The sequence below is a fragment of the Mustela erminea genome, chromosome 12, assembly GCF_009829155.1.
Source record: "Mustela erminea isolate mMusErm1 chromosome 12, mMusErm1.Pri, whole genome shotgun sequence".
NCBI lineage: Eukaryota > Metazoa > Chordata > Mammalia > Carnivora > Mustelidae > Mustela > Mustela erminea.
This window is the reverse complement of record NC_045625.1, coordinates 83,230,170-83,255,221: the sequence shown is the minus strand read 5'-3', so window position 1 is coordinate 83,255,221 and position 25,052 is coordinate 83,230,170. Positions and strand designations below refer to the sequence as shown.

The 25,052-nt window shown below is 44.9% G+C and overlaps 1 protein-coding gene across 3 annotated transcripts in view; it reads left to right on the top strand.

Moving 5' to 3' along the window:
• PIP5K1B (phosphatidylinositol-4-phosphate 5-kinase type 1 beta) overlaps positions 1-25,052 on the top strand; it is a 290,962-nt gene that overhangs the window by 36,267 nt on the left and 229,643 nt on the right. Inside the window, exons 1-2 of one of the 3 annotated variants that reach the window (XM_032306743.1) lie at positions 1,936-2,039; positions 2,185-2,343. The exons of 1 other annotated variant lie outside the window; for it this stretch is intronic. The gene's annotated coding sequence lies outside the window, so the exon portion shown is untranslated. Of the gene's footprint in view, positions 1-1,935; positions 2,040-2,184; positions 2,344-25,052 lie in introns of those variants that run through there. One more of the 3 variants, XM_032306742.1, reaches the window with a different exon arrangement.

Genomic DNA, 25,052 nt, shown 5'->3' with positions numbered 1-25,052 from the left:
TTGTAAGACTTCAGGTGGGCAAGTCACTCGAGGGTCCGGAGGTGTTTGACCTGCATAATTGGGGGGGATTGGGAAAAATATGGAATTAGGTCATTTCAAAAGACATTTTTGCTTTATGGTATCTAACCAGTACTTTTTTTTAAAAAAAAGATTTTATTTATTTGAGAGTGAGAGAGTGAGAAAGAGAGCATGGGCAGGGGGAGGGGCAGAGGGAGAAGGAGGTTCCTCACTGAGCAGGGAGCCCGACAGGGCTCGATCCCAGGACCCCATGATCAGGATCCGAGCCGAAGGCAGCCACTTAACCTACTGAGCCACCCAGGTGCCCGTCTAATCAGTGTTCCTAAATGCCATTTCACCTCATTATATAATTACTTGCCCATTTCACCTGACTTGGAAGTACAGAAAATTATTAACCTGTATTTCCATCACACAGGCAAAATAGCTATTCATATTTTGAAGTATTTCCATCCAATCTTCATTTTATTTTATTTTATTTTTTTTTTTTTTTTAAAGATTTTATTTATTTTTCAGAGACAGAGGGAGAGAGCGCGAGCGAGCACAGGCAGACAGAGAGGCAGGCAGAGGCAGAGGGAGAAGCAGGCTCCCTGCCGAGCAAGGAGCCCGATGTGGGACCCGATCCCAGGACCCTGGGATCATGACCTGAGCCGAAGGCAGCTGCTTAACCAACTGAGCCACCCAGGCGTCCCCCAATCTTCATTTTAAACAGGTATAGCTAAGAGGGGTGCCTGGGTGGCCCAGTGGGCCGAGCATCTGCCTTCAGTTCCGGTCATGATCCTGGGGTCTGGGGATCAAGTCCCCACATCGGGTTTCGCTGCTCAGCAAGGAGCCTGCTTCTCCCTCTCCCTCTGCTCCTTCCCGGGCTTGTGCTCTGTCTCCCTTTCAAATGGATGGATGGATAGATAGATAGATAGATAGATAATTTTTCTGAGAAGCCAGAGGCCTGTGAGAATGTGGGCATAACATAGTGTGTGCATATACACTGGGGTCATAGCATGCATAGGATCGTGTCAGGTGATTTTTGTTTTGCATAACATTGTACCATGAGCATCATCTTGTGTTGTCGGAGCAGTGCTGTGAGGCTTCACGTAAGACTAGATAGCCTTGGTCATTCTGCGGTTTCTTTTGAACTTCCCCTATCAGACACCATAGTTCAGGCACTCTCCGAGCTAAACACACTTGGCTTGCAGACATCCCGCATGCGTATGGAGAGCCAGCCTTGGCCAGTCCAAAGAATAAGCAGTAGGAAGATCCCAGAGCCCTCCGTGCCTTCTTGCCGCCCACTGCAGGGGGCCGGGGGGCCAGGGGGGCACAGCCGGGGGTCAGAGTTCGTGTGACAGTGCACGGGACCCATCGGGATCTCAGATGATCTCTTTGTGCATGACCAGGTCAAAGAAGGCGGTTGCAGGGGGAAGGGAGGTTGGAGGGAAGGTTGGTCATCAAGCCTTGCCTTCCTGTGCCCCCTTTGCCCCACCTCTTGCTGCCTAGACACCCCTCCCCCACTCTCCCCATTCCCCTCCCCTGCGGGGGGGCCTGTTGCATTTTGTTCATGCTGCAGATAAAGTCCTTATCGCAGAGTAGCTGGAAGTTTTTTGTGGCTGTTGCTGGGTGTGGGGAAGGGCAGGGTAGGTTTCAAGAAGTTAGAAACATGTGTCCCTTCTTCAGTGAGCTGCTAGGTTGGAAGATAATGGAGCTCAGAAGAACTTGGGAAGGTGAATGGGGACTATTTTAAAGTCACTTTCTGTTGGTGGGTGAGTGGGTGTGTGTAGTATCTCCACAACATCACGAGTTACATTGGTTTTGGTGGGCTTGCGCACGCCAGGACTCCTGCAGTAGGAAATAGTCCGTTGAGTGGGAACTCGACCAGGTGCTCTCAGAGGCTCCCTTCAGTTCTAAAATTCTGTGATTTATGGCATTGTTTCTATGGGAAGGAGCATTCCAAGTTCCGAACAGCGGAGCTGTGGATCTCCACTCCTTTGAGGTGCGAACACCCACAGGTCAAATCGTCCTTAAAAATGCAGGTGGGTGTATGCCATTCACTGTGTGTGTCGATAATAGTGAGGAAAGTCCTGTGGATTCAGACTGCCCCCCTCAGAGCCTCCACAGGTTCCCTGGTCCTCCTCGCAATGGTTGTGTGAGGTGGGCCTTGTTGCCTCCGTTTTACAGGTGGGGAAGCCGAGGCCCGGCAGAGCCAGCACGTGACTGCAGACCTGTCCAACCCCAAGTCTTGTGACCTTTCTTCCCTGGTGTCCGATGCCTCCCAGCCCTGTCCTCGCCAGCCTGCCTTCTCGCTGCTTCGCCCCCAAAGGTCCTTCCACAAGAGAGGTGAACGTTAATTCCTTTCCATAGATCTGTGTTCCTTGTTCTGAGAGACCCGAAATGTTGACTCTCATGCATGGAGTCATGGACCACGATGGAGCTTTTCCCTCTTTCTCAGTGGGAGTGCTGGGGTCGTGGGCCTGCTCTCAGACTCCGTGGAAAGATGAGCCTGAGGAGAGGGTTTTGTATCAGATGACACTGAGGTATCCAATTACAAGATTCAAGTAAACATACCACAAATCATCTGTGGGGAATAGAATGGAGTAGTCAGCAGTGGTGGGTAGCAGGCCCCTGTCTCTCTCTCTCTCTCTCTCTCACATATTTAATGGCAGTATTCACATGAATCTAGCTTAAAGTGTGAGCCAGGATATACATTCATTTGTTCATTTGCTTTTTAGCCATTGATTTTTGAACCCTCTTCTGTACATACATTCCTCAGGGGACACAAAATGAATGAGACACTGTCCCTGCCTTCGGTCTGAGAATCTAGTGGACAGCAGGCCGAGAAACATCTTTTTTTTTTTTTTTTTTAATTTTTTAAAGATGGGGAGGGGGAGAGAGAGAGAGAATGAGCATGAGCAGGGGAAGGGCAGAGGCAGAGGGAGAAGCAGGCTCCAGGCTGAGCAGAGAGACTGATGCGGGGCTCGATCCTGGAGATCATGACCTGAGCTGAAGACAGATGCTTCACTGACTGAGCCAGGCACCCCCAGAAACATCTTTTAACATGAGCTCGGTTTTAAATGTTCTCTCGTAAGAAGTAGGGCTTACATGTGAAGAAGAATCTGTTCTACCTGGTACGGATTGGGTGAGCATTACTTCTAGTAATGGAACGTCTCAGCCGGTGTGTGTTCATCGGCAAGGGCCCACGGAGATACAGTCATGCCCCACCCCGGTCTGACTTTACTGCGACCCGTATGACAAGACGAGAACAAATGCAGGGACTTGGGCCCCGTCTCGTGCTTGGTATCCTGGGGTTCACTGCTGCGTGGGAGTCGGGGCTCTGGGCTTCTCCGCTGGATCCCCGTGGAAGGAATCCTCTTAGGATGACTCCTGGGGACCACACTCACGAGGCTTGAAATGGGGGAACTCGGTTGGAGCCTGTTTCAGGAGGATCGGAGCTGAGGGCGGGGATGGGGGTCCCTCCCTGAACCGCGTTTGTGTTTCTGGAAGAGCAGCAGGGTACGGGGCCTGCGAGTGTCTGCTGGGGGCAGGAGGTCACTCCCCCGGTCACTGCAGAGGCAGAAGGTCCTCCTTGACTCCGCGAGGGATGGCGGCGTCCCAAGGGGAGCCTGGTGTTCAAGGGCAGGCACAGCGGATCTCATTTTGCACCGTCTGTTTCCCACGAACCGCGCTGCCGCGAGGAGGTGGCAGGTGTCCTTTGCCTCGGACAGACAGACAGACAGACGTCACAGGACGCCTTCAAAACACAGCCTGGCTCCGGCGCTCGCTCTCCCATTAAAAGTTACTCAGCCAGAAAGCCGTTTCCCCGGTTTCTGGAGGAAAACCCATCACGTGAGCATTCCGACGACTCTTGCTTTATAAAGCGTCCCATTTTAATGCGCCACATACATAAGTGTCCAGTATCCCGTTGTCGTCGTCGGAGCTCCTGACTTCATTCTCGTGGCTCTTAGAAGCCCGCTTGGGGGGTTCCTCGGGGATGGCCTCACCCTGTCCTCAGGGACCTCTTGCCTGCAGCTGCCTTGGTTTGGCTGCTCGTTGCTCCTGCTGTCTCCGTCTCTGGAAAAAGACCACTGGCTCATTTGTTGTGTCCGCTGGGTCCCGTTGCTGTCCCCCTGGCCCTTGGCCGGCGGAGCCTGACAGAGCCCCATACGCAGGCTCTTGGCGTGACTCCAAGTCTGGGCCGTGGCAGAGACTGCCGCATCCTTTGTCCCCTCGCATTCAGGGATCGCGGTGTAATCCCAGTGGCGGTGCTGTGTCCTTTGGCTTGTCGGTCAGCGTTCAGCCGGCCGTCACCAGCTAGCTGGTGGTGTCTCCCGCACGATGGGGTTTCGTGGTTCCCAGCCGACCCCTGTGAAGCCCCTCCCTGGGCTGCAGAGGGTCCGGCAGGGACTCCCACCTCTTCCCTAGTCTTCTGCTCTAGGACGAGACTGCAGGTGACCTGATTCAGTCATTCCTCCTTTTAGCCTCCAGAGGCCTGACACGTTTGCACCCTCACTGTGGGTGAGGTCCAAATCAGTGACTTGTTCTGCGAGGAATGGTATCCAGGCCTGGCACTTCGCTTTAAATCAGATACCTAGTCTTGTCTTAGGGGCTTAGTGGACATGTCCGTGTTAACCATCCTGGGATACTTTTTTGGGAAGCAGTACTTATCCTACGCCCTACTCTGGAAGGTTCACAAGACACACACCATAAAAGAGGGTTCCAGGTGTCCTGCCCTCGTTGCTCTAGCCTCTTCCTCTCCTGACCTTCCTGCCGCAGGGCCGGTGCTCATACCGAATCTCCCCGCCGGGAGCTCGCTGCCAGCCCCCTGTTCCTTCTTTGCAATGCTGGCTCCCTCTGAGCTTTCAGGATGCCCCAGAAAAGACTTTCTTGTTCCCACTCCACCACCACCTAAGTAGATCACCGCTTAAGTCCCTGCCTCTGCATGCTCCTCTTTATTTCCTTCCTAGCACATAGTATGGAAGATACCTTTTCTTTTTTTTTTTTTTTTTTTTTTAAAGATTTTATTCATTTATTTGACAGAGAACACAAGTAGGCAGAGAGGCAGGCAGAGAGAGAGGAGGAAGCAGGCTCCCTGCTGAGCAGAGAGCCCGATGCGGGACTCGATCCCAGGACCCTGAGATCATGACCTGAGCCGAAGGCAGCGGCTTAACCCACTGAGCCACCCAGGCGCCCCGAAGATACCTTTTCAAAATACAAATTCCATGGACTATTAAGGATCTCTCTCTCCCATCAGGTTGTAAGCCCCATGAAGGAAAAGCCCTGCCTGTTCTGTTCAGCAACATGTTCCTAATTGGTGCCCACTAAATATTTGTTGAGTAAATGAATGAAGGCATGAATGAAAAAGTCAACATTGTTTAAGCTCTGATTTCCCAAATGGATCTCTGCTTTCACGGGAACGCTCATCTTCGAGGGGGTGGGGCGTGGTCACATGGGACGCTCGGGTAGAGTTTAGGCAGTATGGAGAAGAGCCTTAACTTCTGGGGTATACTTTTCTGGTCATTATTACCCCCCGCCACCCCCCTACCAACTCTCACTTCAGTCCACTTGGTTTAAGGCTAGCAGAGTAGGGCCATCACCTCATTTTACAGATAAGTACACCAAGGAGGAGAAGTTAGGTGTGGGCTCCCTAACTTAATGGCCAGCATGGCCCAGAGCTCCGCACTCCCAGCTCCATCCTGGGCTGCTCCTCTTCTGTCTCCTCTGCTGTCCCTCTTGTCCGAGCTGTCCTCTGCCCTCAGAGCAGGCCCCCACAGCAGCTTAGCCTTGGTGTGGGATGAAGAGCCCAGAGCCCGTCTCGCATGGCACAGAGCAAGAGCGTTTTTCTTGCAGTTACAGCAACTAGGAGAACAGTGTATCCCTGTCCTTGACCTGCATGGCTGGAAGTTCATGGCTGATGGGAAGGTCTTCCTCCCCGGGGAGAAGCAGAAGCCGGATTTTGAAGGAAGGTGGCAGGCTTGAACTAGGTTCTTTCCTTCTTTCCCCCTGTCACTCCGTAGACCTTCCTCACCCCACCCCAAGTCCAAGAACCTCACATTCTTCCTTTGACATGTTTTCCTCCGTTTGAGGCCCCTCGGGGCAGCCCAGACTCTCTGGGGCGCTGACCTGTGCATAGACTTGCTTCAGGAGGAGAGAGTCTTATCTCCTGGGTACACATTCTTCTGGTGTGTCCTATCTGGTTATTATCCAATCGAAACCGCAGCTGTTGACAGTCGGTTCCGTAATTACTGTGTGTAACAGACCATCAGTTTCACTGGTTACTGGTGACTGCGACGTCTTCAGAGCGTTCTCTGCAACATGGCAGCATTTCTCCTGCTGCTGGCTTTTGGATGGTGATCACTATTTACACGACTGGTAATGTCTTACATTTGACATGTGCTCCAGAGTCGACCGAACAGTTTCATTTTATTCTCTCATTGGGCTCTTTTATGGGAAAAGGCAAGTCGGCACCTTATTTTAGGAGTGCAGGAGGTAAAGTGTGGATTCGGGATATCGCCCGACTGTAAGGTCAGCATGATATAACTTTTTTTTTAAATATTTTATTTAATTTGACAGATCACAAGTAGGCAGAGAGGCAGGCAGAGAGAGATGGGGAAGCAGGCTCCCCGCTGAGCAGAGAGTCCAATGTGGGGCTCAATCCCAGGACCTTTGAGGTCAGGACCTGAGCCGAAGGCAGAGAGGCTTAACCCTCTGAGCCACCCAGGTGCCCCCCCCTTTTTTTAACAGCAAGTATTTCGTAATTTCTTGGCGAAAGTTAAAAAGTGAATATGGACTTTTTTGACTCCAGTTCCTTAAGCCTCCTTGTCAAAGCCCAACAAAGAGTAGCAGAAGATGGATTCCGTCCAGGGTCATGTAAAATAAATCCAGATTTGTCCACCAGGATCTGAGCTCCAGGGTCTGAACCAGAATATGGTTGCCTATTACATTGTAAAGAAGTGGTTTGTCTGCGCCAAGTTTTTTGCTTTAGCATAGAGGCCTCTACTTATTCTTACTTTCATTGGGGTGAAATTCACACAAGCTCTGTTTCACCATTGCAAAGTGAAAAAAAAGTGGCAGCCTCCACCATCTAATTCTGAAACATTTCCATCACTCCAAAATAAAACCACCTGTCTCTAAGCAGTCACTCCCTAGAATCTGTTCCCTGTAGCCCTGGGCAGCTAATCTGCTTTTTGTTTCTGTGGATTGGACTGTCCTGGGTATTTCATAGAAATGGAATCACACAATGTATCCTTTGGGTTTGGCTTCTTTTGCTTAGCATATGTTTTCAAGGCTCACCCATGTGGTAGCAGGTGTCAGTATTTCCTTCTGGCTGCAGACCCAGTATTTTTTTTTAAAGATTTTATTTATTTATTTGACAGAGATCACAAGCAGGCAGAGAGACAGGCAGAGAGAGAAGGGGAAGCAGGTTCCCCACTGAGCAGAGAGCCCGATGCGGGGCTCCATCCCAGGACCCTGGGATCATGACCTGAGCCGAAGGCAGAGGCTTTAACCCACTAAGCCACCCTGGCATCCCGAGACCCAGTATTTTTAATGTCAGAAATTCCTGGGGTTATGAAAGCTTTGGCACTTGACCCACCTACAGACCTACCCTCTTCACTGGCCATACCTTCCTCTCTCAGGAAGCTTGGGGCTTCAGTCCATTATGTACAAATCCTAAAGGTCCTTGTTCAGTTAAAGCTGTAGTCTGTTGCATATTACTTAGGACTCCAGAAGAAAGCCATAGGCTGTTCTATACAAGGATTACAACTAATATTTTGGAAAGAAGACCCCTCCTTGGAAACAAGAAATGTTCATTAGAGTATGTCAAGAGAATAAATGGATGCAAGTATTGCCAAGAATCTCTCATCATGGACATGTGGGCTTTCATGGTTTTTACTGGCAGAGCTTAAAAGCCCATGTGGGTATTTCTTGATCCCCCTCCCTCGGTGGGGACCTGTTGGTTTAAGGTCTGTTCTTCAGCCTTTGAAGGTGGCGTTGTTATAAAGAGAATGAGCTTCAGAGGTGGACACAGCTGGGTTCAAGTCCCACCTCCACCGAGTGTTAGACATTGGTCCTTGGGCACGTGACTTAAAGTGCCCTCTTGGAAGTGATGTTATCTCCTCGTGGCAGGCTGAAAAACCGCTCTCCAGAAATAGCCATTTCCTAATCCCTGGAACCTGTGTTACGTATTTGGCGGGGGGAGAGTCTTTGCTGGTGTGAATAATCTAAGGACTTGGAGATGAGCAGGTCATGCTGGATAGTCTGTACGGGCCTACCTGGAATCACAGAGCTCCTCATACCAGAGGCTGGGGAGGGGGCGACACCTGGAGACAAGTGTGCATGGTTGGTACATAGACACAGAGAGGAGACGGTTGTGAGAAGGTGGAGGTAGAAAGTGAAATGATGTGGCCACCAGCCAAGGAGTGCCAGTGCCGGAAACATCTAGAAGCTGGAAAAAGCAAGGGCTGACTTCTCCCATAGAACCTGCCGAGGGAGCATGGTGCCGCTGACGCTTCGGTTTCAGCCCTGGTAATCCTGGTTTTGGACTTCCGGACTCCAGAGGGGTGAAGGAATACATTTGTGTCGTTTGACGCCACCAAGTCTGTCATCATGTGTGCAGTGTCTCAGGAAACACGTGCACTTCAGCTGTGCCCTGAGCTTTCCTCCCTTCTGTCCTCCTGTTAGAGACGGCGTTTCTCAGACTTCGCATCCACGGGTTAGAAGTGGTAGCTCCAGAGCCGCGTTTCCCAACCTTGTCACTGTTGACATCCGGGGCCAGATACTTCGTTGTGGGGCTATCCTTTGCCTTGTAGGATGTTTTGAAGCATCTCTACCCAACTAGATGCTAGGAGCACCTTCTTTCCAGTTGTGATAACAAGAAAAGTCTCTGGACATTGCCAGATACCGCCCGGGGCAGAGAACCACTAACCTAGGTTCGATCCCCGCAGTACCACACCAGAGCTGTGTGTTCCCAAGTAGGTTAGACAACCTCTCTGAGCCTCAGTTTCATTATCTTGACAATAATAATGGTACCTACATCACAGGGTGGTTACGAAGGTATTCTCATGATGTACACAAAGATCTGAAAAGAGTGCCGCGTACCTAGGAGAGTGTTGAATGAAGGAAAGCCCTTATTAACCCATGCTCTGCCACACTAGTTTATTACGCTATTTTGTGTCGTTTCCATGATAGAAACGACATGGGTCTTTAAAACCTTTCCCAAACAGTAGCTTGTCTGATAAAGCTCAGTGTTTGCAATGAAACATCCTTCTTTCGTGACCTGCCCCTTCTTTCCCCCGGCCCCCCAACGCTGCGCCTAAGAGTTGGGGAATCCTGGCTTGGCTTGCATGCTTGGATTGCCTGGTCCGCCGAGCTCACTCACTGAACTCTTCGGATAATCCCCTCACTGAGCTGTAACCACAAGAAAAACCCCCCTCCATCTGCCAGGGATGGTCCTATTATCCTGTAATTGCAGCTTTCTCCTTGGTGACGTGGCTGTGGCATCCACTTAGAGATGTGTCAGTGTCTCTATTCAAAAGTGCGAAATATTTAGCAGCGTTTAGCAGTCTTTGGTGAAATGTTAGAAAGTGTTTTGAATAGATACCATCATCTACTTTTGTAAGGAAGAGGAATGTGCTCCGACTGTGGTTTGGGCCATTGTGTCTCTAAGCACTGGGGGGATACCAGTGAATAACAACAAAGATTTCCTGTTCTCAAAGAGCTTTCATTCTAGCACGGAATCCTAATAATACGCGTCATGAATAAGTGAATGGAAGAGCACAGAGGCGGGTGGAAACACGCAGTCTCGGGCGGGAGGGCTTGGGAGTGCTCGATGGGCGCCGGGGACAGGATGCGGTCTGGATTGGGGTGGGAACATTTTTTAATATTTTCACGGAGGCGAATGAAAATGTCTTTGTGGACGGAAACCACCGTTTGCTAATGCAGCTCCACGGTGGACAGTTGGAATAGCCGATTCTTTCACAGGTCCTGAACTTCTGCTCCTTCTCCACCAACTGTCTGGGAGTGTCTTTTTGAAGGTTAAGCCCTGCGGCTTTGGTTTATCCCCGCTGCCGTGGGAATTCTTCATAGGACTGGTTCGGGGATGATTAGGAGCAGTGCAGTCCTGGGGAAGGAGCATGTGTACCACCTCAGGGCACTGCTCCTTACGTCAAACAGGCAATCTTTTTAATTCTGACTCTCCACGTATATCGTGGATGATTTGGGGCAAGTTGCTGAACGTCTCCAAGCCCCACCCTCCTCATGACCTTCGTGAGAATTAAATGAAATTACACATCAAAAGCATTTAGACTTGTGTCTAGAGCGTCGTAAATCCTCAGAAAAGGTTGGTGGTTACATTTTCCAATTAGTATGTAGAAAAATTCTGAGGTTATATGTACATATTTATGGTAATTATAATCGTCTGTTTCAGATACATGCAAACATTGCTCTGATGAGCTCTGCCTGCAGAAGGCGAGTCACACAGAGGGCCCGTGAGCCGCCCTCTTGCAAGCTGGGAGTACTCTGTGCAAACTTTCATAAACGCAGATTGAAGTAGAGGCGGTGTCTAATTCGGGTAATAAAAGTCCAGCTATTTAAAAAAAGTGATGAATTAGCTATTCTCGATGGTCCCATTGATTGACTTTTGTGGGTAATAGTATGGCTCTTCACCAGCCTGGTAGACGCTGAGCTGGGCTTTTATTGGATGATGGGGTAGAACGAGTTGCCCAGTGATGCTGAATGACTGCAGACGGTCCTCGGGAGTCAAAGGCTTGATTGGGAAATGGTGGGAGCCAGGAACAGAACATCTCTGGGAGGCCCTGCTGCCCCGCCAGGAGAAAGCCCTGGAGCCCACGGAGGTGGCGATCTTACCACACCGTCACGGTGCCGTGTGCCACGGAATCACTCACTTGAAAATGGTTGGTTTGATGTTATGTGAATTTTACCTTCTTCTTTTCTTTAAAAACAAATTTCCAGGGGCACCTGGGGGTGCTGAATCAGTTGAGCATCCGACTCCTGATTTCTATGCAGGTCCTGATCTTGGGGTATGGGATTGAGCCCTGAGTGGGTCTTTGTGCCCAGTGCAGAGTCTGCTTGAGATTCTCTCTCCCTTTCCCTCTGCCTCCTCCCCACTCATATGCACACTGTCTCTCTAAATAACTAAATACATGAAATTATTAAAAATGAACACAAAAAAAATTCTGACGGTGCCAGAGCTAAAACCCAGATCTCCCGTCTCCTTGTCTACTCTTCAAGACCATTACTGAAGAATAAGGCAGTCTTGGGGCACCTGGGTGGCTCAGTTGGTTGAGCATCTGACTCTTGGTTTCAGCTCAGGTCATGATCTCATGGGCTGTGGGATCAAGTCCTGCATCAGGCTCTGCGCTCAGCTGGGAGTCTGCTTGAGGATTCTTCCCCACTATCCCTCTAGTGCGTGCTCGCTTGCTCTGCTCTTTCTCAGAATGAATCAAGGAATGAATGAATCCATAGGTCAGTCCATATGGAATAACTTCTCTCTAACTTTACAAATGTATTAAGAGTTGACTGTGTCTGAGAGCCAACACTTGGTGCCTGGTGGCTTGTTAATAAAATTCAGTCCTTCTGTATTGGTTACATAGGCAGAAGCCAGTGCTGTATCCCCACAGTATCCATCATAGTATCTTGCCCATGGTAGCTGCCCAATAAATGGGGCTTGAATGGAATGTATGCTATTTCCTGTGTTGCCGTAACTTGAGGATGTAATAGGTCAGTGGAAGTGAATTTGAACTGCGCCATATTAGCGATCTTGAAGTTCACTGTGCTCTGAGTTGAGTGACCTGGGCCCAGAGAGTTGTGTCACTCATACAGGTAGTGGCAAGGCAGAGGTGTTGTGTCTTCCCTGCCCCACCCAGTTTTATCGAGATGCAGTTGACCTACAGCCGCCTGTAATTGTAAAGTAGGCAGCATCATTATTTAACTTATGTATATCATGCAGTGATGACAGCAAGAAGTTTCATTAGTATCTGTTGGATACAGCAAAAGAAAAAGAATTGGTGTTTTCCTTGTGATAAGAACCCTTAGTAAATACTGTCTTAACAACTTTCCAGGGTACCATATGGCTGTGTGAGCTACAGTCATCACGTGACACATTACCTCCCCAGTTCCTGTTTATCTGATCACTGAGAGTGTGTGCCTTCTGACCACCTGCATCCAGTTCTGCATCCCCCAAAGCCGACCTCTGTCAAAGACAAGTCTGGCCTCTTTTTCTATGATTTTGTTTCTTTCTTTCTTTCTTTCTAGATTCCACATATAAATGAGATCATATAGTATAGGACTTCTTTCACTTAGCATAATGCCTCAAGGTCCACCTTTGTTGTCTTAAATGGAAGAATTTTTTCCTTTTTATGGTAGAGTAGCACTCTGTGTGTGTGTGTACATGGGTATGTATGTGGGTGTGTCTGGTGTGTGCATGTGTCGGTGTGTACATGTGTGTGTGTGTACATGTATGTGTCTGTGTCTCTGTGTACATGTGTCTGTGTGTATGTGTGTCTGTGTACATGTATGTTTCTGTGTCTCCATATGTATCTGTGTGTACATGTATGCGTCTGTGTGTGTGTGTGTGTGTGTACACCACATCTTCTTTGTCCACTGATTCGCTGGTGGAAACTTAGGTTGTTTCCACACTTGGCTGTCGTACATAATGTTGGGAACATGTGGGTGCAGCTGTCTCTTGGACATACGGTATTATCTCCTTCAGGTGTATTCCCAGAAGTGGAATTGCTGAATCTTGCTGTAGTTCTTTCTCATTTTTTGAAGAACCCCCATGCTGTTATCCCTAGCGGCGCACCCATTTGCGATCCCACCCATAGTGCACAGGGTTCCCTCTGTTCCCGGGGTGCAGTTTTCTAACTTCATATTTTGTGAAAACATCTGTAGGTAGTTCATTCTGCCGTAGCCATTGGAATATGATTTGGTCTCCTTTTTGTTCTACTTTCTTTCTCTCTCTCTCAAGAATCTGACAACCCGATTCTGTGGAAAATCCTGTTTCTAGAAATTTAAGACCCGTGTTCCATTCCTTCTCTTGCTACCACGTAACTAATGTGTGTTTCAGCCAGTTCTTCTCGGAGTTTCTGCTAGTGCACCTGTCAAGGGGGAGAAGTGGTGCTTCCCCGCCACAGGGGCCAGGGACTGGACTAGGTGTCCTTCTGAGGTTCCTTTTGATGCCACCTGCCCACTTAGTGATTAGCTGGTTGGTCGGGTTTGAGCTGAAGAAACATGTTGACGGGGGTGGGGGGCGGAACTGCAGGTTCTTTATATAAATCCTAATTTTATACCTCATACTGTTTTCTTGGCAGTAGTTGGAAAAGAATGTGGAAGGAAGGAATATGGCCATGGAAGAGGAGGGAAAGGGTGTTAACTGGATTTCGGAGAAGAATTCTACTGTCACTTTAAGTTCAGTATAACAGGAACGCCTGGGTGGCTCAGTCCGTTAAGCATCTGCCTTTGGCTCAGGTCATGATCCTGGGGTCCTGGGGTCGGGTCCCACATCGGGCCTCCTTGCTCAGCAGGGAGCCTGCTTCTCCCTCTCTCTCTGCCTGCCTTTCTGCCTACTTGTGATCTCTCTGTGTCAAATAAATAAATAAAATCTTTTTTTAAAAAGGTCAGTATAACAAAGTATGATGGGTTGAGTCTAGAAAGTTTGAAAGGGCCATTGTAAGAAGCAGGATCTTCAGCAAGGGAACATAAAAATGAGGACAGCAGCTGTGTCCAAAATAAACAAGGTAGGTTTTTGGTTTGTTTTATTTTGTTTTGGTGAAAACAAAGGGGAAAGAAAACAAATTTTAAAGAATGGAAACTACCCAGGCAGAGCAGGCAGCGGGAGAAAGTGTGGGCACTAAAGATTCCCTAAAAATAAAATCCAGTGCCTGAGCGTGATGGCTAATGTAATGCTACGAGAGGCTTCCGGTCTGCCGTTTCCGGTTCTTCTCTTCATTAAGTCTTCTCCCGGGAAAATCTGCTGTAATCTGCTTTGCCTAAAAATTACAAACTTAGTAGTAGAAAAGGAATACATCACTCATGCAGAAAATTTAGAACATATGCATAATAAAAGAAGGTAAAATCTTTCAACCTCACAACTCATAATAATTTTAACAGTTTTCATAGGTATCCTTTAGTCTTCCCTGTGTGCATTTACTTACACATCTTCTTAAAGAATCATAAGGGACATACTGCTTTACAATCTACTTCTTAAAAACAAGATGGGTGTGTGACTCCCAATCTCCGGGTCATGAGTTCAACCCCCCCACTTTGGGTGTAGAGTTTACTTTAAAAATATCTATATTTATATTTATATAGAACACATAACATAAAAATATATAATATGTATGATACATAATAAATAAAATATAAAATATATGAAATGTATAAAAATATATAAATAAGTATTTATAAAATACATGTTTTTAAAAACTTGAGATGGCATGTACATATTTTCTGTCACTGGTCTTCTGTGACGTTTTTAATGATTGCATTTTTAAAAAGATTTTATTTATTTGACAGAGAGATCCCAAGTAGTCAGAAAGGCAGGCAGAGAGAGAGGGGGGGAAGCAGGCTCCCCTCCCCGCTAAGCAGAGAGCCCGATGCGGGACTTGATCCCAGGACCCTGAGATCATGACCTGAGCTGAAGACAGAGGCTTAACCCACTGAGCCACCCAGGTGCCCCTAATGATTGCATTTTTAGTGGGCATAGCATAATGTGTATGGATTATTAGTGCTGGAAATATGTTTTAATCATTAAGTGTAATAAGCTTTAAACATCTCTAGTCATTTCCATGGGATAAATTCCTGAAAATGTGATTACGGGATCAGTGGGGGTTACAAAATGATAGTGTTTTTTAAATGCACATGGCCACATTTTTCTCTGGAAAACTAGTATCTATCTAGATTTAGAACCACAGTGGGACTGACCAGTTCCCTCCTTGTTTTAAAACACTTGTTGTGTTCACTTTTTAAAAATCTTGGACACATTGATATTTAAAAGCACTGACTCCTGTTTTAATGTGCATATGTTTGACTTTAGGTACATTTGAATATTTTTGGCCGTTTGTGTCATTTCTTCATAAATTGTCTCATGTCGCTTGCCTATTTTTAAAAGCAAAATTTTAAGTTAATTGATACTAACTCTTTTTTGGTTAAGGTTGTAAGACCCCTTTCTGCCGTACGTTGCAAGTATTTTCTTCAATTTGCCTGCCTTTTGGTTTTGTGTTTAGTAGATTTTCTCAAAGATTGACATTTTATGCTCTCAAATTGAATAACACTTTTCTGTAGAGGTTTGGCCTCTGTCATGCGTCGGTCTCTTGCACCCCATTATTACATAAATATGACTTTAATTTTCTTCTAGTGCTTTGGTGGCTTCATTCTTAAATTCTCCTGCATCTGAAATTTATTTTGGGGTCAGATGAGAGACGGGGATCCAACTTCATCTTTTCCAAAATGAATAGCCAGTTAACCAACCTGATTTAATCATTCATCTTTCTCGTGTTGATTTGAAATGTTGTGTGAATTACATGCGGAGTTCTAGACCGTCCTTCAACAGTTTGCTGCTAGGAACTGAATGCGTTTCAGTTCCCGTCGCTGTTCAGTTCCGCACACTTTGGTGACATATCTGGTCGTGTAGTCTCCAGTTACTCATCCTCTTTCCCCCAGATTTGTGGACTGTTTTTGGCAATTCTTCTAAAGGAAATTTAGAGTAATTTTATCAAGTCCTAAAGAAAATGTCCAAGGAGGTAGTAATGGTAACGGAACTACTTTTGGAATTTACTGGGGGGAGATGGTAATCTTCACGATTGAACTTTCACAGTACGTAGGATCGCACAAGATTTCGTTTCTTGGAGTCTCGTTTGTGTCCCACACTAATGTTTCGTGGGTTTCCTTGGTTGGCTCTCTGTCCCTCTCTTTAAATGTATTCCTATTCATTGGCTAACTTGTTTTTTTTTTTTATAAATGTGGATTTGGCCCCCATTATAATTCTAGGTGGTCATTTCCACAAATTAAGGGCACTATTAATTGTTATGCTTTGGCTCTGATTTTTTTTTTTTTTGATGATTCCACTGGATTTGATGAAGTGGACTGATTATTATATTTCCAAATAGTGTTCATTACATCTTCTACTTCCTATTATTTATAATTCTGTACTGCTTTGGCAGACACTTGTAGAAAAATATTCAAATAACCGAAGTGATAGGAAGCATCCTTATCCAGTTTCTGACTTCAAAGGGAATGTCACTAGTGTTTTGCCTTCACACATGATTTGTGGTTTTCTTCCTACAGTACCTTGGCAAATCCAGTCTCTTTCTTCTCCAAATAAGGTATAGTTGATAATAAGTTATTGGTGTGTGGCCTTCTTGACGTCTAACAGTTCCACTCTGGAAACGGTAACTCTGTTTGCCTGGAGTTCTGTGACTAAAAGGTGACGGATAAGTTTTATAAATAAATACCTTTTCTTTTAGGTCCTAGGTGATTTGTACTTGTACTCTATGCACCGCCGAACTCTTAAATATCTGTAAAAGAAAAAATTTGGAGGGGCGCCTGGGTGGCTTAGTGGGTTAAAGCCTCTGCCTTCGGCTCAGGTTATGATCCTGGGGTCCTGGGATCGAGCCCCGCTTCAGGCTCTCTGCTCAGCAGGGAGCCTGCTTCCTCCTCTCTCTCTCTGCCTCTCTGCCTACTTGTGATCTCTGCCTGTCAAATAAATAATTTTTTTTTAAAAAAAGAAACAATTTGGAATATATCATACTCAAATTAGAAGGGTGGGTAGAAATTCATGTAATGTAAGGCCTTAACTTTTTTTATGGCAGTATTATTAAGACCTTAGAAGCACAGTGTCATTCAGCTGGTTACGTTTTGCTCCTACTTCAAAGAACACATTTTAGTTTTTATTGTGTCTGTCTTTGGAGACTGCTTTCCTTTTTTTTTTTTTTTAATTAAATTTTATTTTATTTTTATATTTTTATTGTGTTATGTTAGTCGCCATAAAATACATCATTAGTTTTTGACGCAGTGTCCTAAAGAATCTGTATTTGGCTTTCATACTGCTCCTACTTTTTGGGTTAGTAGTGGCGCTTTTGAAGGCACATTTGTGAGTCTATTTCTGGTTAATGACGTCATGAGCAGTTCACGGAACGTACCGTACGCTGCTGTCCAAGGGACATGCGAATGCAGAATGCATTCACGTACCTTAGTAACAGGGGCCCTTTTTATTTGTTAACTCTCTACCCCCCAACCACCACCAAGAAAAAGGGAAAATTAGCTTCTATAGGTTATTCACGTTTCTCCCCACAAAACTTGGAAAATACTGCAGAGTGTAAGGAATCTAATCCTACTGAGAGAGAGAACCGATGTTGGCGTTTACTGTAGTTCTTCCTTCGTCTGTGTAATTGCCATCATCCTGTCAATACAGGTGCTTTCATCTAAACATTGTAATCATGTGTGTTTCCTTGCTGTGGGGGGTTTAAACAGGAGAACAGGGCGGTTGGGCTGTGGAGATCTGGGGTGAGAGCTGATCCGTGCTGTCTTAGAGACGGCCAGGGTCGTGAGGACGAGTCCCAGGGGTTGACCTCCGCCCAGTCCACCACCGTCCTGAAACACTGACTGACCCAGGTGACCTCAGAGAGCCTGAAAAGCAAAGCTGAGATTATCCCGCAGGACCTCTGGGAGGCTTAGGGTCCCGCAAACCGAACACTCCTTTTCCCTGAGCCTCGGTACAGATTTCACGTTGACGTCTTCGATCAGGTGTGACACTCCCAGGGTGTTACCTGCATAGACTTGCTCCCGGTACACAGCAAGAAGAGCGAAAGGAGGAAGGCGGCATAAATTGTCTGACTCCCAAGGCCAAATTCCAGGGATTTTTTTTTTTTAAGGGCTTTTGGCTGCGTGATATTTTACATAAATATTTTTGAAGAACCCTGTTTGACAGATCAGCATATCTCCTGCTGTGGTATAATATTAGTTCTAAAAACTTATAGCTGATCCATTACCAAAGTCAAAATAAAAAAAGGGGGGGTTGGTGGGAGAGCTTGAAATAGAAATTTAATGCAAAGATTTGTGAATTGCTGGTATTCTCATTTTTGCCAGCATGACACATTTGTGGAAGAAATAGATTTTCTAAAAATGTGTAGTGGCTGCTCCGTGGTCTGTGGATTCATCGGTAGTTTACAGTTGTTCTGCAAGGTCGTCTGTAAATTAAGAGCCAACCAACAAACAAGGGAAGTTTTAAGAAGAGTGATTTTGTAACATTGTTTTGTTTCAGTCCTCCTGGCATTCCAGTTGATTAAAAATAAAATTAGAAAAAGAATTTTCTTTCATCTTGGACCTTTTTACAAAGTTTGGAGATTCTGATCATGTGTACGTACCGTCTTCTGCCACATGTTCCCTCTATAATTTCTTCTTCACATCAAGCAAATATCTTACATTTTTGCCTGTGTTTCCATTTTCTGGAATTTAGGTTAAAATGCACATGTGTCCCAGTCTGTTTCTTTAGAATAGCACTGTCGGCTAGAAATACAGTGAGAGGCGCTTGTTACTTTAAATTTTATAGTAGTTGCATTTCACCTAATATATCAAAATATTAGTTCAATAGTCACATGAATCCTTAGTGATACATTTTATATTTTTTCTTCACACTCAATCCTCTAAATCTAGATTTTCATTGAAAATACTGGGTCTTTATTTAGATTTCATAAGCTTGCAGTTGAAAAAGTAGACTCAGATTTCCAGGTTGTTCCAAACATACATAAAAGTTCCCCTGTAACAGAAGCGAGCCGGGTTTTTAAAAATGTTTAAAATGAAATAAAATTAAAAATTCACCTCCATTCTATATATATGTTTCAAGTGCCATTTTAGTTTTGTGCATAGCTTGTCATCCTAGTTATTAGTAGCCTAGGGGATTGGAGGAGAATTGGCTTGAGAAAGGACTCTTGTTGGCCCTGTGATAACTGGCCATGTGACCTAGAGTATAATACTGTTGGCCTGGAAGTCTTCATTTATAAATTAGTTATAGGGAATGGACCATATGTTCTTTGCTGAGGTCCGTTGATGCATATAAAATATTATGAATCTTGGATGCAGGAAGCCTCAAAATGCCACACCAATTTGAATGTATTTCAGACCATTTCTGTAAAATAAATAACGGTTAAATGTTACAGTTCATGATACATAGAGGGTAGGAAAGGGAATAGTCACATCATGTATGACGGTCCATGGGAGCTCTTGGCTCTCCTTTGGGGGATTAGATGTTCACATGCTGTAGAAATTAAAGAATTAATTTATCTCTTTTCTCATGAAATGGCTTTTATTTGCTTCCTGTGGCTGATTACCAAATTCCCCTAGATTTAGTGGCTTGAAAGAACACAAATTTATCTTTATAGTTCCAGAGGTCAGAAGCCCAAATTTGATCTCAGGAGGTTCAAATGAACGTGTCAACAGGACTGCCTTTTTCTGTGGAGGCTCTGCTCGGAATCTGTTGTCTTGCCTATTTGAGATTTGGGAGGCGGGTAGCATTCGCTGGCTGAGGGCCTCTTTCCATCTTCAAAGCCAGCAAGGGCTCGTGGAGTCTTTCTCACATCCTGTCATTCAGACATGAGCTTTTCTGCCTCCCTCTTGCATTTGAAGGACCCTGTGATTACACGGGGCCCAGCAGAGAATCCTGTTTTAAGGTCAGCGGATGAAGAACCTTAATTTCACCTGCATCCTTAATCCCCTCCTCCTAGCCTTGGCAATGGTCACACCATAGTCACAGGGTCTGGGGATTAGAACGTGACCATCTCAGGTTCTGGGGATTAGGACGTGACCATCTCGGGGGGTGGGGGACTGTATTTCTGCATACCACATTGCCGTTCTGTGATGTTTCATAGTTTTTGCTAGTGGTTTGGGAGCGAGTCCATTTTGTTCCTCTTCTCCCTTTTCCTTCTCCAAGACAGGGAGCCGTCAGTCAACAGAAGGCAGGAATCGAGGAATTCAGGCTCAGTAGTGACCTCGGATGACTGCTCTCCAGGGAAGCCCACCTTAATCTCCCGCTGTTGGTTAAAGCTGATTAGTTGTGGAAGGTTCTCTTACCTAGGACCATGTTCCCATCCATGGAATGACAGAGAGGCCGTGTCCCTGTGAAGAAAATAGGGATGTATTACCTGTTTATTTCCCCTTCTTCACCTGTCAACAAAGTACCATGAATGTTTGCCAGAGTTCTGTGTGTGTGTGTCTGTTTCTCTCTGCCGAGCAGGTGGTTGAAAGTTGGGAATGTCATTCTTCTGAATACAGAATCATTATATCCTTGAGAACATGCTCATTAAAATAGAAAAAAATTTGGACTATATTAATTTGCATTTCAGTCCACTCTTTTGGATAGATCTTTCTATCTGCCTCTCATTGTAATTATTCTGGTGAAAATGCTACGTGCATTTTCAGATTAATTATGCCGTTATCAAAGGCTCAGAGGAAGATCTCAATTCACCGTTAGCACTTGGAAAAAATGGATGAGAAGCTGATACAGAGAAGAGAAGGCAGAGGTTTTTGAGTTTCCTAGTACTGGGTGACAAAACTAGCACTGATCTTCAGGTTGACAGCGTTATTTACCCTTTACCTTCTGGAACGTTGGTTAGTAGGGTGATAATCCCGTTAGGGCATCTCAGTGGTTAAGCCTCATTTCACATCTATTATATTTGTTTCCACCACCTGCTCAGAAATGTGCCTTATCCTCTGTGCCTTATTTTTTGGGAGGTAGGGGATTACTGTTCTTGAAGCTGCCACACTCTACCACTGCAGGAGTCACCATTTGTGCCACTCTGTTGTCTCTCTGAATGGCGCCCCCTGGAGTTGTGCGGTGAAAGACTCTGGGGCCTTATGCGATGACCTTGACGTTGCCCATGAGAGAGCCCATAGCCTGTTGGGGAACAGCTTTACACGGAGACTCTTAGTTTTCCCATTACATGTATGTGGACACCTGTATGGGCCCCAGAAGAGAGAGAGAGATGGTAACTTTTCCTAGAAAAGTTAGGGTGTCTGGAAAGGTTTCCCAGAGGAGGCCTGCCCCAGCTGAGTCTTGAAGAATAAAAATGAGGTGGTCCGACAAGAAAAAGCCAGATGGTGTCTGGGCAAATACTTCAGTATGACTGCAGTGTGAGATTCATGTGGGAACATGATGAGGCCAAGCACTGAACCTTCCTGTGCCTTTAGTTAGTTCATCATTTAGTAAAAGAAGACGACATTAGCCACCTTTTGGGTTTGGGGTAGTTTTAAATGAAATACTGTAAGTAAAATGCTTACTAGGAAGGGGCTGCCGTGGGAGAAACACTTAACGAATGTCAGCTCTTACGGATGAAGATGATCACCATCCTATCGCATGAGGTTAAAAAAGTAGGCAAGGTCTGCAGCGCTCAGGAATTTCAACACTGTAGTGCTGGCGTGGGGAAATTACTGAAGGTTTAAAAAAAAAAACATGATTCACAGCTTTGTAGATTCATAAACTCAGTGTCGTCATTCTGTAAGGCTAATTGGACGCTGGTGAATTGATTCATACGGCTCAGAATCCTCAGACGTGATCAAAAAGGCCACCTTCGCAGTGTACGTGCGGAATGGAAAACACTCGGCGTGCTGGGATAAGTATGTCAGTGAAGTGGTGTATTTTCTCCCCATGAGTTGGTAAACTTGCTTGAGCTCCTGTGCTAACACCAAATGGTCTGTAAGTGAGGCTGAGGGTCAGAACAGAGGCACACGAATGCTCCAAGGGCAGGTTTCTACAGATGAGGCCAGCTCCAGTGGATCTGCCTTGCTCCTGAGCTATGGGTCTGTCAGACAGATGAGGATTCTCAGAGCATTCGGTTCAGGGTACCATCTTCTCCGGGGATGCTGGAGACAATGATTGGCACCTCTCTCTCCTTTTGTGCCTACCCCCCCCCCGTTTTTTGGACATACTCATCCCCCTACTTTTCTTTTTTTCTTTTTTTAGCCTTTGTTTCAGTTTACTTTAAGACATGTCCTGGTTTTCCAGTTTATCTTGAGTCTCTTAAAGGCTGGCTGCACTTGGATGAGATTTTGGGGTTTACTTAATCTCAACAATAAATAGTCTCCATAGTGGTCATCTTTTCACTTCAGGCAGGAGTCCAATGGTGGGTTATTTCTGGAACTGTGTGCTCATTCGAGCCCCTGATTCATGGAGGGTGAATCCACAGTGCTGTTCATGGTGCAGAATGGCCTTTCCATTTCTTTGTGTCATTGTCATTCCCTAATCTGCTGTCCTGGTTGTCTCTTCCACTAAACTGTGGGATCCGTTATATTTAGGGCCCTGAGATATAATGGAGGAGTTGGTAGGATAATGGTGATGTCTTCAAGTGATAGTACTTGTATCATAATAAACATTCTTTTATCAAAGTACTGTTGTAGGACTTTGGAATTTTCGGATCTTTTACTGAATGCTTGAGGAATATCAAAACACTTATTTTACTGGTTTTCCGTACTATCATTTAAAGCTATAGTGTCACTTGATACATTCTACCAAGCCTTGATGGGCAAGGTCAGGCCGATTAAGCAATCCTTCATCAACACAGAAATCAATAATGTTAGGACAGCATGATTCTAGCTGCACCTGATGAAGTAAATCTCTTCTTGCCTCACCTTTATTATGAGATCCCTTCATCTTAAATACCCACGCATCCAGAAACAGGGAACTTATGTTTCCAACTGTAATTATGTTGATTTCCTTAATGGTAGTCATTAAAAACATGGAAGCATTTTACACATGGGTGGGCATTTTTGAATAAAACCAGGGATTTTTCAAAAAGTGGAGAAAGCCCGTGTAAATTCGCTGCCTTATGGGAAATGTGTTCTGAATATTGTTCTTAAACACTGAAACAAAAATGCTTTGATGGAATGCTACAGTCGCTGCTCATTATCTTGAATTCACTTGCAGGTCATTTGTTTTTAACTGTTAAAAAAAAAAGTGAATGTTCTTGCTCCAAAGGAAATTTTTGCTCCAAAGGAAATCAGTCACAATTGTTCATAATGGGTGCTTATTTAAAACTGAAAGCTCTGAAAAAAACAAAAATGGAAGCTCTGAGAAAGACTGCACTCGACATTTTTAATGTTTCAGACATTACAGATGTTGACATTTTGATGAAACAGAACTTTCCTTCAAGTATTATTTTAGTGGTCTGTTCCGTGGAGCTGTTAGGGATGAAAACCATATTATAATGAAATGTTTATTAAAATACATATGCCGTACTGAGAAGTTGGGTGTGGCCTGTGCTACCCTGAATTCTGTGCTCTAGAAAGGCATGATATAATAATGTTCGGGTACATTTTTATGTTAATACGACATGGAAAAAAATGGGATAAACCAAAAGCAAAAATGGAATGGAAAATGCAAAAATGGAATAAACCAAAAGCAAAAATCCAGCAGTGGTACCAGAGCTGTTTGTATAAATGCAAGGCATGTTTTTCTTCTTATTTTTTTTAATTCTCCAGTAAAGTAGGACCTACGATTTTAAGAAATGAATACAATTAACTATGGCTGTTTTGCTTATAGATAGGTATGAGATCATGTAAAGCTATTTCTTAAGTTATCGCGAAGGGCCAAGAAAGCACATGAAAGAAAATGTCCAATGGGTTAATTTTTTTAAATGAAAAAAAAAATAGTGCTATATTTTGTTACCTAAGTCTGAGTTTGAGAAGAACGTTAATACCAAGATTAGAGTGGATTTGGGGAGAGCAAGCACTCCGACTGCGTTGGGAATGTTGATTGATGTCCCTTTCTTCAAGGGTGGTGTGTTGGTTAGAAGCCTTGAAGTACGTATCTTCCCATCCAGCTTTTCCACCTCTGGGAATTTAGCCTAAGGAAATAATTGAACAATGGGGCAAGAAAAAAAATAAATATGCACTGCTATTCATTGTAGCATTGTTTATAAAAGCAAAAATTGCAAACTTCTCCAATTTCTATCAGTAGATGATGAAAGTATGGTTCTTTTATCCATGGATTGTCTTAGAGTTCTATGGAATGATGCTGTGCAGGAAAAGACAGCATAAGATGATAAGTAAGTTACCAGCTAGAGTGTATAATATGGTCTCACTGTGGTTAAAGGAGAAAAGTGTTCATTAGACTTGGTGGGTGCATCAGACAAAATTAACCGAAGCTGTTGCTGGATAATGGATTGCAGGAAATCTTGACTCTGTTCTTGGTGCATTTTTTTTCTTTGCTTATTTCTACGTAAGAAATAGACTTTTTTTTTTTTTTTTAACAAGTAAAGCATTGTTTTAAAATATATCTTTGACTAGCACTTCTGTATGTATAATTGGATATGCATATAAAGATGTTAAATAACGTTCAACACAGTACTGTTAACAGCTTAAAAAGATTTAACCTGGGGTACCTGGATGGTTCAGTCAGTTAATCGTTTGCCGCCGGCTGCAGTCATTATCCTGGGGTCCTGGGGTCCTGCCCCACATTGGGCTCGCTGCTCAGTGGAGAGTCTGCTTCTTCCCTTCCTTCTGCTCCTCTCTCTCTGCCCCCTCCCCTGGCCCTGTCTCTTGCTTGGGCGTGCTCTCTCTCTCTCTCTCTCAAGTAAATAAAATCTAAAATAATAATAATAATAAAATAGGTTAAGTTTTTGTATTTTGTATTTTTATTCTATCTACCTATCCCCTATTGTCAGGACTTTAAGTAGGGAAGTCAGGGTATAGTGATGCTTTGTAGCCATTGAGGTTGAAGATGTAATCTGTACTTACCGATACAGAAAAGATATTTACCTCATACACCAAAGAAAAAGCAGGCTGATAGGCATTGTGGGTAGGTGGGAAGGTAGGTGTGTAGACAGATTAAAGTCTGGAGTGTTTTACATGAAAGTCTCACTAATGATTATTTCTGGGCGATGGGATTATGGGTGACTTTCACCTTTTTCTGCTCTTAATGTTTTCAGTTTTGTAAATGAACAAATACTTCTTTGATTACTAGAGAAAGTAAAAATCCAGAAAATTGGAGACAGACAAGGAGAAATTATCAAAAAATACAGTGAGGTCCTATGTCAGATTCGATGGAG